This window comes from Triticum aestivum, chromosome 4B, assembly GCF_018294505.1.
Source record: "Triticum aestivum cultivar Chinese Spring chromosome 4B, IWGSC CS RefSeq v2.1, whole genome shotgun sequence".
NCBI classification, from domain to species: domain Eukaryota; kingdom Viridiplantae; phylum Streptophyta; class Magnoliopsida; order Poales; family Poaceae; genus Triticum; species Triticum aestivum.
Window position 1 is genome coordinate 245116561 of NC_057804.1, and position 11128 is coordinate 245127688.

An 11128-nucleotide genomic window follows, 5' to 3' on the forward strand; every position below is an offset into this window, starting at 1 on the left:
GATTGCTTTATCATATTCTTGCTCGTTCTTCGATTGCTTGCAGGAATAGACCTTCGTGGTCAGGCTGATCATGCTTCCAGCATCGTCAGTAACCTCAGGAGATTGGTTTAGCGATTGCTAAGGCGCAACATCGTGCACGTTTGTAGTCGGATCGTCAAAGTCGTCTCCACCAAATTGATAGTTATCATCTCATCGAAAGATCGGGACCCTCGCCTCTATCACAGCGCGGCCGCCTATGGGCTGGTCCCACGGTTCGTGCTTTCCTCATGGTCATGGAGCTATCTCTTATTAAATCTGATTGTATCCCTGTTTGTGGTGATTGGGTTGGTGTAGATGAATCGACAACTAAGCTCGGGGACGTGATATGGTGCTCGGTGTAGGTGGCCATGGTGGACCTGAAGCTGGCTTAGATAAGCGATGGGGTCAGTGTTGTGCTCCTCCCGTTCTCATTAACCAAATAGTGCAGACTGTGGCTGCATGACTGGTGTATATATCCACTTGGATGACCAAAATAAAACTGATAGCAAGAACCAGATATAGTGCTAAGTTATAGTTCGTCAACAGATCCATATTAGTTCACAGATTCTCACAACAAATCTGTACATTCAGAATGACCACCAGAATCCAGCAGTACAATTAGCTAGATTGGAGGAATTTATTTGATCAATATGTGCACATGAAACAATAAATTAACCCGCGTGAACTATATTTGAGTTAAGAAAAAACTGTTTGATATTCTTTTTGTGCTGCAGATCGAGCGGCGGCGCTCCCGATCTGATCGGGAGCAGGACGACGACGGCGAGCACATGGCGGACGAGAGGAGCAGGAGGGGAGGCGCGGAGGCGGGGCCATATGCGTCGGACGAGCGCGTTCGCCCGCAGTCAACGCGGACACAGCGGCCGTCCATGGCGGCTCGGGTCGATGTAGGAGGACGAGGGGAGGAGCTCGTGAGGCCCGACACCGGTAATGGAGCGGAGGCGGCTGGATCTGGCGATTCTGGAGGGGCTGGCGACGAGCGGCTCCATGGGCGGCGACCTGCGGGGTTCAAGCGGCGGCTGAAGGTTTGTCAGATATACTTCCATTTTATGCATGGGTTGATCCCTCCCCTGGATACTGTCAAGGTTTGCATTTCAATGGAAAATTGCATCATTTTGCTTTAATTATTTAAACTGCCTAAATGGTACAAGTTGAGTGTAGGTATGAGCGATCTGGTTTCCTCTTTTGTTGTTCTATACGAGGATGATCCAGATGCCTTTTAGTGTTTTGAGATGCTACTGAGAAGGATGGTAATTTGTATTTATGTCAAACCATACTGGCATACGTTAGGTTGGTATTTTTGCATGACTTAATGCATGATATAAATTCTGTTGCATCTCAGCGTGAAAATTTCCACCTCGAGGGACCGATAGGAGTTATGAAGCGGTTGGAAGCATTGTGGAAGATCATGGAATTGACAGATGCGGAACTAATAAACTGGTAAGGATCAAACAGGCAAATGGAGTCCTAATTTTCTATTGGAAGTTCACATGACATGGTTCTATGTTTGAGGCTTCAACAGACTGCGTATGCCTCAAGATTTGAGGTGTGAGTGTGCGACTTGATTGTCTGTGTTACAGTTAATCGGTAATGGATAAATCAAATTTTGTTATGTAGATTGGTAAAACTAATTAAGTTAATTTTTTCTTATTTATGGGTTATAATTTATTACTCCAAAAGCAGATTTGTGTATGTTAAATAGATTTTCATAGGGATATAAGACTAGAAGTGTGGATGTTTGTCAATTTTCAGAGGGAAATAAGCAACAGAATAGACATAAAAACATGGCTGCTTTGGGAAATTTTGGATGTTACCCATGGCTCATGCATGATGGTAGTTGTTGCGAAGATCATCTTATCTATACATGAATCATCCCAGCACAAGAAATTGTCTATTTAGTTCATCACAAACACCAGTATCACGGGGATAATGGAGGTAAATCAAAGCTCAATGCTGAACCCTTGGTACATCCTCCATGTGATGTTAGGACAAGAAAACAACCCAAGGGGCACCAAACCATTTATGCTCCGCTAGCTTCAGATTTTTTGTTTTTGCATAATTAAGATGACAAGTTTGCAGACATACGATACTAGCTAGCTAATTTTAATCCCATTACAATGTTATAGATAGCTTCATTACAAAGTATATGGTCTGATTTTATATTATAGAGTGTGTGTATGAGAACTGATTTAGAGTATGTTGGTCATTTGCGTTCTCAAGCTTTTTGTTGTATGATTTCTATGGAAGAGAATGATACACGAGCCAGTAATAATAATAATACAACTAAAGTTTGTGAACATATCATTACAAAATGGTTGGCTAGATAATGTTCACATTCTACTATATATGATCATTTTCTTTGTAGCTATACACTTATTTAGAATACTGTACAATTTTATCTATAGATCATTTTGTTAGGAATGATAGTAAAACAAGGAATGTTTTTCTACTTGTTGATCTTCTATCCCCTATCCACCCCGTTTCACTCATGTTCCCACTTTCAAAGAACGGACGTGGATCTGTGGGGTCTTGAACATGTTTTGATGTTTAATGGGGGCATTTGGATTTCTTTTTCTCCCGTTGCAACGCACGGGCATGTGTGCTAGTCTTTACCTACTAATAAAGCGGCTATCGCTTCTGGTCGTCCGTCATTGAAATTACCCTTCAAGGTGGTAAAAATTACCCACCAATGCCACCCGTAAGTGGAAAACGATTCAAGTTTTCGGACTAAAAATCGCCACCTCATTCGCTGATTTATAGGGGCGCGACGAGTAGAAGTGGCAGAACAACAAGCAGCAGGGTGGTTGGCCGATCGTTCCTCCACCGAGGAGGGTAGGGTTCGATCCCCAGCTTGCACAAATTTAATCTTTCTTTTCTCATCCATGTATGCGTTCATGGGCCGGCCCATGGCTTTACTCCCCTGTTTCTTCTCATTTTACTTATTTGTCTTTTCTGTTTTCTTTCTTTTTTAAATTAATTCGGGTTTTAATATTCTAAAAGCTGTGAGTTTTAAAAAAAATGTTTGAAAAATCATAAAATATATGCGAATTTAGAAAATCATAAAAATTTTGCAGATTCAAAAAATGTTGGTGGTTTTGCAAAACTGTTCGCAAAGTTGTACAAAAATCACAATTTGGAAAACTGGTTGGGAAATAAAATCATGTTCATGATTTTGAAAAAATGATCATGTATTCAAAACATATTCGGGAATCCGAAAAACAATTCCATGGCATTTTAGAAAATGTTCACAAAAATAAAAATAAAACATTTGATTTTTAAAATTTTGTTCCCCAATCTAAAAATATCATCAATTCAAAAAATGGTTGTTGAGTCAAAAAATGTTAATGAGTTTGAAACCGGTTCATGCATCTAATTTTTTTTGTAATCAAAACTAATGTTCATGATGTTTTTTGAGAAAATAAAAAATTTCAAAAAAAATGTTTGTCGATTTGGAAAATTGTTCATTGATTCAAAAGTATTTTATGTCTAGAATTCGATTAGTTTTTGGAAAGTCTTTATATATCTTGGTGTTGAGAGTAGTTCGTGGTATGAGATTTATTTTTAAAGTTTTAAACGTCCCCTTGTGCAACATAATGACAAGTGTGGCATGCACTGGCAAACTCATAGCTTTGGGATTTACCGCGTCGAATGCATTGTGATCACGTGCACATCGCGACCATCATCGGCTAGGATGAGGACATAAAATGACAACATGGTGAGCCACTGTGTTAAAATAGTGTACACTCATATATCAGGATATTATGTCATACCCCCTCTGTTCCGAATTACTTGCCACAGAAATAGATGTATCTAAAACTAAAAAATTTCTAAATACATCCATTTCTATGACAAGTAATTCCGAACGGAGGGAGTACTTATTTTGTTAGCCATAATTTTTTGTCTCCCGTTGCAACGCACGGGCATATTTGCTAGTAATAATAAAGCACAGATTGACTTCTTGGGTTCACCGTCGTGGCGCTTTTGAAAAAAACCGCCTGCTGTTTTTTCTATTCAACCCGCCATCCTTTATTAAAGTGAGAAAATGTTTCGCTCAGGATGTTTTCTAAAAAACCCTGTAAATTCTGATATTCAACTCGCGGCCCACAAACACACACAGGCTCCCAATTCTAAAAAAAGAGCACAAGCTCTCCCTCGCCTCCGGATCCAGCCGCCACGAGCGCCCGATCCCACATGACGCTCGATCCGGTGTTGTGCCGGTCGCCGGCGTTGAGGATCCCCCTCCCCCTTCTTACATCTCTCTCTCGCACGAAATAGGGTTGGGCGCCTCCGCCGTTTTCCTGTTGGCAAAGCCCCGGATCATCGTGTTCCCGCGTAGGAGAGAGCGGCAGGGTTGAGCTCCTGTGAAGAGACATGGAGGTGAGGATGGGTGCGGCGCCTGTCCTCTCCCATCAAGCACCAGATCAAAGAAGCAGCAGCTCCCCACCTCCATCCCGTCTCCTCTCCTACATCGGCTGTGCCATGCCACACTCATGGAGCGGAGTCGCAGAAGCACCTGAAGAATCACGTAGTTGATCCGGCCTTGGGTGGATGCCTGGGAAGGTACTTTTCTTCTTTCTGAAGGATACCTAGGTGGAATTGATTTGTGGGTGTGCTGGCTGGAGTTCCACTGGATTGTGGAGGAACAGGCTAATCAGGGTTATCTCAGCGAAAAGCTAGCGGCGACCGCGGCAACTACGAGCTTCAGCGCTGTGATGTTTATTATCAGAATTTTCTCCAATTTTTCTCACATAGAAGTGACCTTCAAGTTAAATTACTGATTATACGTTCATGAACAGATTGGATCTACATTGAGTAAATTGATGTTCATACATGATGGGTCAAAGATGGCGCAGTAGGTGTCACAGTGAACTATTACCAGCTTGAGGAGATGCTCACATGACAACATGGTTGTCGGATGTCACATCCGGCTAGAGCAAGCTTCTCTTCCAAATTCTATGGATTATTTCACTTACCTTATTTTTCTGGCCGTAGCTCCTTTTTAAAATTGTTTGGTGCTGTATGAGCCAAGCCTGAAGATATACAATATACAGGCTTATAGTTAGTATTTTCCTTTTTATATCTCATGGTTACTGTTTCAGTTAGCTAGAAGGATGTGCTACAGTTACAGTAGTCACATGCCTTTTATACTATGTTTGGTTTATATAACTGTTAAAGCATATGTTGACTTGCTAAATAGTGTTGCATGCAGGTTTCCTGTCGAAACAAACACTCAATTGATAGATATGCAATTGTTTCCGACCTGGTGCGTAGCTGAAAAATAACATATGGCCTATACATATTCTACATTGCCGGTTTGCAGATTCTTTAACCATACTGGCATAATAGCCTACTGAATGTATCAGAATTTATTATTTTTCAGATTTGTGTTATTATGAACTGAGATGCCCAAAGAAATATGTTTCTGAATCATTAATCAGGGTGTAGTCTATGCTTTTCATGCATGCTCAAAGAGAATATGTTTAATTAATACTACACACACACACACACACACACACACACACATATTTACGAAATAAAGTTAATAAACAGTCACTCTTTTCTACACTCCAGGACAAGGACTGCACTATGGATACAGATTAGCCTTGCAGGTTTGAAATTTAAAAATACATTTAACCTTACAGATATGGAAATCTGAAAAATGCAACAACTGAATGACTTTTATTTGTGTAATCAGTTGCAGGAAAGTGTAGTATTGTTAAGTGGAAAATTGTAGCCGATTGAGGCTTATAGTTTGTTCCTGATTCTGCTGTTAGATATTATGTATATTGTCAATGTTTGATGTAGCCATATCTAATCCACAGATGGGTAGGCACCTTTGAGTTTTTATCATAGATACAAACATTGTAGTGTGAGCTTTATGATTTTTATGATGTACTAACTTGCATTAGTCAACCAGGAACAAAAGTTATCTTCTATATCTATATAAACGATGATAAAATCTCAGTGTTCGCGATGCCTCCAACATGAGGTGAACTGTCTCGGTAAAAAAACTGTCCCGGTAAAAATATATGAATGGAGGTGTGCAGTGCAGTTTGCTACTGGAGCAAAGCAAAGATTAGCAGTTAGCCATAAAGAATCAAAAAATAAGTTGCACAAGAACCACAAGTCAAGATCCACCAGTGAACCATCCTCACAAAAATACTAATCACAGTATCGCAACACACAAAAAGGACATGAATTTGTATGATTAATCTCAGGTGAAACATTAGCAACACTAGAAAATTTAGGAAATAAGCTTTTGTCTGCTTTATATAGATAAAACAAACCAACGCATGGTGCTCTGGAACACAACTAACAAAGGCTAGGAAACATGAGAAGAAAGGATAAAAAGATAATGCTGACTGATGCACCAACGTGGTGTGATCGATTACGTAAGTTTTTTCTTCCTACAAAGTTCATCGTATGATTTATTTGCTTTATGCTGCCATTTGTTCATTATGTGCTATGTTTGCTGGTGGGCCTTCATGTAGTTGGTGGTTAGCGGCTCGGTGAAAGCTTTGCTTCATTGAGTTGATGCCAGTGACCGCAGTATTCGCAAGCATCGGTCTCCTCCTTGGAGGCATCACCAAGGATTGTGCCCTCACCTTTCGTTTTGGGTGAAAACCCTTGGCCCGACCTGTACCACTGTCGGGAATGACATTGACAAATTTGTTTGTAGTAATGCTCTAATAGTCATGTCTTCATTAGTGTTCTCTCTTGATAACGAGACTGATTGCAACTATGGTACTGCTAATTAATTTAAATTTTTGTTATCATCTTCGAGAGTTTATATCTTCATCATTTAATTCAGGTTCGACGATCTTCCATTTAGCCAAGTAACTAAATTGTCATTTAACTACTAGAATTATTCTCGCATGTGAGTGCACTCTAAATGTTAGAGGATGGCATGCTATCTAGGCCTCCAGGGTCTGCAATAATAGTACGGTCCTAGGGTTTATACTCCCTCCGTCCGGAAATACTTGTCATTGGAATAGATGTATCTAGATGTATTTTAGTTCTAGATACATCCATTTTCATCCATTTTGATGACAAGTATTTCCGGACGGAGGGAGTATTACTCAAAATCTGGATGTATTTTCAAGTTAATTATTTAGGATTGATCTAGGTTCTGTTGTTGGTCATGACTCAGTTGTACACAAGGTGATAGTTTAGAATTCATTGATAATGTAATTTCATAGAATGATTTGTGCCAGTAGTTGTTTTACTCAAATATGAACTTTTTGTTGTGTTGTTTGGTACGGACCTGGAGCATCATTCTCATCCACCTATAGAAGATAGTATAGCATGGATTAAGAACTACTCCCTCTATCCCAAAATAAGTGTATCAACCATACTACAACTTTGTACTAAAGTTAGTACAAAGTTGAGACACTTATTTTGGGACGGAGGGACTATATGTAGTTGTGTATAGTTTCAGTTATATAGCAAGCATTCATTACTTCCTTCTTTTTAAGCACTTCATATAGATCAGTAATGATCCTTCAAATTTTCTTTTGGTGAACCATATGATAATGGCCAATCCACTCTTACGAAGTAGACAATGGAAATGTATTTCACATGATGAAATTTTGGTTTCAGGGGTAAAGATATTGAATGTATGGCACTTAACTTTTTTATGGTGGGTGTGTGCCACTTGATGTGATGGAGTGACTCCTGGGCGGTGGTGTACATGTTCCTCCATGGCAAGGGCCCCCGCATCATGGGCATTCTGACCAAGGTCGTGTATTTTTGTGTCACCAGGGCGATCCCCATGTAACTGATCCTATTCCCTTCTATATGTAGCATGGTCAACTTGCGTTGATTGATTCAGTAAAAGGGGTGTTGGTTTGTGTTTGGTTTTGTGTAACCTTCTGAATTCCAAAACTAGAACATGTACAGTTTAGGTGTGAAGATGTACTTCAGCATGTGATTTGTTCTTTGAAATTGAATTCAGACCTTGAGTACTACTTTTGTTTGGATGAAGGTACGTGCATGATTCCACAACTTGAAAATGGCAATGTATATAAAAGAATTGTGATCCCTCTTTCAGTCCAGCCAAAATGCATAACACCACTTTGTATACATGAGTTGCAATCTGAAATCTATGAACTTGAACATTTGTCTCACCTGAATCCGGAGATAGAACACACTGTGTACTCGATGAGATGGTCTGATCTATACTGGGAACATCATTATTATCAGGTTCCTTTTCTGGGTCTACGATATTATGTGCTTGCATTTGATTGTTTCTTCATGTACCATAATATTTTAATTTCAAAGAGATTGAAATAGTCTTTCTGTACAAATTATGTAGTTCTCACTACAATTATTTTGATTCCGTAGCAAAAGACAAGGAAATCCCCATCGATCTGATGGTGCAGGCAACACCACATTGAAAGATAGGCATGTGAAGATTCGGCTTGAGAATGCCGGAAGGGTTCTTATGTCTTAGATCAAATTAGAGCATCTACAGCCGGGCTCCCCAAACTTACCGGGCGAACAACCCTGTAAGTGACCAGTGAAAAGAAAGTGACCCAGTCGAGCTCCTCAAATGGGCCGCTGTGACGCCCCCGATTCAATCATACACTAATCATGCACGCAAATATGTACGATCAAGATATCACAACACAACTCTAAAAGTAAAATAAGTCATACAAGCATCATATTACAAGCCAGGGGCCTCGAGGGCTCGAATACAAGTGTTCGAACATAAACGAGTCAGCGGAAACAACAATATCTGAGTACAGACATAAGTTAAACAAGTTGCCATAAGATGGCTAACACAAACTGGGATACAGATCGAAAGAGGCGCAGACCTCCTACCTAGGATCCTTCTAAACTACTCCTGGTCGTCGTCAGCGGCCTACACGTAGTAGTAGGCACCTTCAGTGTAGTAGGAGTCGTCGTTGACGGTGACGTCTGGATCCTGGACTCCAACGTCTGGTTGCGACATCCGAGAAGAAAAAGAAAAAGGGGGGGGGGGGGAAGAGGGAGCAAAGCAACCGTGCGTACTCATCTAAAGTACTCGCAAGCAAGGATCTACACTACATATGCATGGATATATGTGTAAAGAGGCAATATCGGTGGACTAAACTGCAGAATGCCAGAATAAGAAGGGGATAGCTAGTCCTATCGAAGACTATGCTTCTGGCAGCCTCCGTCTTGCAGCATGTAGAAGAGAGTAGATTGAAGTCCTCCAAATAGCATCGCATAACATAATCCTACCCGACGATCCTCCCTTGTCGCCCTGTGGCAAAGCGATCACCGGGTTGTCTCTGGAACTTGTCTGGGTGTGTTTTATTAAGTACAATGTTCAAGAAATCATTAACTGGTAGCTGCTCAGTCGCTTTAGGAGTAGCGATTAATCGGTGAATAGGCCTATTAACTGGATTAATCGGTCGACTATTAATCGGTAGATTGAATAGGAACTTTCCAACATATATCTAGATTTTTTATGTATTATATCATACTCTCATGCTCCCAGCTATGTAGTATACCAAAACATGCCATCGTACACATATGAAAAGCAAAGAGAGGAGCTAAAATTATTAATCCTAGCTATTAAGGAGCAGGATGGGTCTGGAAGGTGTTACGGGCCAAAAATGTTGGCAATATTTGCCCACCTATTAATGGGCCAGCAGGGATTAATCGGCCTGACAATTGATTAATTGGTCTAACTAGCCAATTAATCGGCCTGGCAAGTTAACGCGATGAATATGCATTATTCGATTCGGCCATGCTATGAGTAGCGATTAACTGGCCCGTTAACTGATTAATCAAATGAATTCTTGAACAATGATTAAGTATCCGGTTCTAGTTGTCATAAGGTCAAGGTACAACTCCGGGTCGTCCTTTTACCGAGGGACACGACTATTCAAATAGATCAACTTCCCTGCAGGGGTGCACCACACAACCCAACACGCTCGATCCCCTTTGGCCGGACACACTTTCCTGGGTCATGCCCGGCCTCGGAAGATCAACACGTCGCAACCCCACCTAGGCACAACAGAGAGGTTAGCATGCCAGTCTAAATCCTATGCGTGCAGGGGTCTGGGCCCATCGCCCATTGCACACCTGCACGTTGCGTACGCAGCCGGTGAGCAGACCTAGCCTCCCTTGTACAAGGGCAGACGTTCCAGTCCAACCCGGCGCGCGCCGCTCAGTCGCTGACGTCAAGAAGGCTTCGGCTGATACCACGATGTCGAGTGCCCATAACTGTTCCCGCGTAGTTGGTTAGTGCGTATAGGCTAGTGGCCAAACTTAGATCAAATACCAAGATCTCGTTAAGCATGTTATTATGAAGAAACCGTGAACGCTGACCAGGGCCAGACCCACCTCTCGCCTAGGTGGTCTCAACCTGCCCTGTCGCTCCGCCACAAAGATCCACACAGAGGGTCGTCGGGACAAATGTCCTTTCAACCCCCAATCCATGAATCACTCGCGGGTACTCTACGAGCCGACCCGACTTTAGTCACCATCTGTATAGTATGTATGTATAGTATAGTATATACCCATGATCACCTCCTGAGTGATCACGGCCCGATAGTATAGCAAGGCAGACTGACAAGAATGTAGGGCCAATGATGATAAACTAGCATCCTATACTAAGCATTTAGGACTGCGGGTAAGGTATCAACGACTGTAGCAATAATGACAGGCTATGCAACATAATAGGAGTAACCGAACAGTAACATGCTACACTACTCTAATGCAAGCAGTAGAGAAAAGAATAGGCGATATCTGGTGATCAGGGGGGAGGCTTGCCTGGTTGCTCTGGCAAGGAGGGGTCGTCAACTCCGTAGTCGAACTAGGCAGCAGCAGCGTCAGTCTCGTAGTCTACCAGAGAGAAGATGGGGAAGAAACAATAAATACAATGCAAACATAAGCATGACGATGCATGACATGACAATGAGCGGTGCTAGGTGTGCCCTAACGCGGTAGTAGGTGATACCGGTGAGAGGGGGAAACATCCGGGAAAGTATCCCCGGTGTTTCGCGTTTTTGGACAGATGAGCCGGAGGGGGAAAGTTGTGTGTTTGCTATGCTAGGGATGTGTGGCGGACGAACGGTGTGCGTATACGGATTCATCTCGT

The 11128-nt window shown here is 41.8% G+C and overlaps 2 long non-coding RNA genes across 3 annotated transcripts; both read left to right on the forward strand.

The window, feature by feature from the left end:
- Positions 1 to 221: 221 nt before the first annotated feature.
- LOC123094749 (uncharacterized) lies at positions 222 to 1274 on the forward strand. Of its 2 annotated transcripts, XR_006445946.1 has the most exons (4): positions 222 to 251; positions 334 to 422; positions 753 to 1061; positions 1198 to 1274. It is a non-coding gene; the product is annotated as an uncharacterized lncRNA (long non-coding RNA). The 2 variants fall into 2 exon arrangements; XR_006445945.1 differs by lacking the exon at positions 1198 to 1274 and having other exon boundaries at positions 753 to 1132.
- Positions 1275 to 4137: 2863 nt separating this feature from the next.
- LOC123091918 (uncharacterized) lies at positions 4138 to 8000 on the forward strand. Its single transcript, XR_006443807.1, has 2 exons — positions 4138 to 4596; positions 4833 to 8000. It is a non-coding gene; the product is annotated as an uncharacterized lncRNA (long non-coding RNA).
- The last annotated feature ends 3128 nt before the right edge of the window (positions 8001 to 11128 follow it).